The sequence below is a fragment of the Bison bison genome, unplaced genomic scaffold (genome assembly GCF_000754665.1).
Source record: "Bison bison bison isolate TAMUID 2011002044 unplaced genomic scaffold, Bison_UMD1.0 scf7180017864063, whole genome shotgun sequence".
NCBI classification, from domain to species: Eukaryota; Metazoa; Chordata; class Mammalia; order Artiodactyla; family Bovidae; genus Bison; species Bison bison.
Window position 1 is genome coordinate 4,391,125 of NW_011494635.1, and position 1,995 is coordinate 4,393,119.

Here is a 1,995-nt window from a genome sequence, read left to right on the forward strand (position 1 = left end):
TCATCAGGCACTCTATCTATCAGATCTAGGCCCTTAAATCTATTTCTCACTTCCACTGTATAATCATAAAGGATTTGATTTAGGTCATACCTGAATGGTCTAGTGGTTTTCCCCACTTTCTTCAATTTAAGTCTGAATGAATTTGGCAATAAGGACTTCATGATCTGAGCCACAGTCAGCTCCCGGTCTTGTTTTTGCTGATTGTATAGAGCTTCTCCATCTTTGGCTGCAAACAATATAATCAATCTGATTTTAGCGTTTGCCATCTGGTGATGTCCACATGTATTCTCTTGTGTTGTTGGAAGAGGGTGTTTGCTATGACCAGTGCGTTCTCTTGGCAAAACTCTCTTAGCCTTTGCCCTGCTTCGTTCTGAACTCCAACGTCAAATTTGCCTGTTACTCCAGGTGTTTCTTGACTTCTTACTTTTGCATTCCAGTCCCCTACAATGAAAAGGACATCTTTTTTGGGTGTTAGTTCTGAAAGGTCTTGTAGGTCTTCATAGATCCGTTCAATTTCAGCTTCTTCAGAGTTACTGGTCGGGGCACAGACTTGGACTACTGTGATACTGAATGGTTTGCCTTGGAAATGAAGAGAGATCATTCTGTCGTTTTTCAGATTGCATCCAAGTACTGGATTTCGGACTCTTTCGTTGACCATGATGGCTACTCCATTTCTTCTACGGGATTCCTGCCCACAGTAGCAGATGTAATGGTCATGAGTTAAATTCACCCATTCCAGTCCATTTTAGTTCGCTGATACCTAGAATATCAACATTCACTCTTGCCATCTCCTGTTTGACCACTTTCAATTTGCCTTGATTCATGGACCTAACATTCCAGGTTCCTATGCAATATTGCTCTTTAGAGCATCGGACCTTGCTTCTATCACCAGTCACATCCACAGGTGGGTGTTGATTTTGCTTTGGCTCTGTCCCTTCATTCTTTCTGGAGTTATTTCTCCACTGATCTCCAGTTGCACACTGGGGACCTACCAACCTGGAGATGAGCACCCAATTGCACTCATCTCACATGCTAGTAAAGTAATGCTCATAATTCTCCAAGCCAGGCTTCAGCAATGCGTGAACTATGAACTTCCAGAAGTTCAAGCGTTTTAGAAAAGGCAGAGCAACCAGAGATCAATTTGCCAACATCTGCTGCATCATCGAAAAAGCAAGAAAGTTCCAGAAAAACATCTATTTCTACTTTATTGACTATGCCAAAGCCTTTGACTGTGTGGATCACAATAAACTGTGGAGAATTCTGAAAGAGATGGGAATACCAGACACCTGACCTGCCTCTTGAGAAATCTGTATGCAGGTCAGGAACCAACAGTTAGAACTGGACGTGGAACAACAGACTGGTTCCAAATTGGGGAAGGAGTACATCAAGGCTGTATATTGTCACCCTGTTTATTTAACTTCTATGCAGAACACATCATGAGAAACGCTGGGCTAAATGTAGCACAAGCTGGAATCAAGATTGCTGGAGAAATATCAATAACCTCAGATATGCAGATGACACCACCCTTATGGCCGAAAGTGAAAAACTAAAGAGCCTCTTGATGAAAGTGAAAGAGGAGAGTGAAAAAGTTGGCTTAAAGCTCAACATTCAGAAAACGAAGATCATGGCATCTGGTCCCATCACTTCATGGGAAATAGATGGGGAAACAGTGTCAGACTTTATTTTTGGGGGCGCGAAAATCACTGCAGATGGTGACTGCAGCCATGAAATTAAGACGCTTGCTCCTTGGAAGAAAAGTTATGACCAACCTAGACAGCATATTAAAAAGCAGAGACATTACTTTGCCAACAAAGGTCCTTCTAGTCAACACTATGGTTTTTCCAGTAGTCAGGTATGGATGTGAGTGGACTATAAAGAAAGCTGAGCCCTGAAGAACTGATGCTTTTGAACTATGGTGTTGGAGAAGACTCTTGAGAGTCCCTTGGACTGCAAGGAGGTCAAACCAGTCCATCCTAAAGGAGATCATTCCTGAGT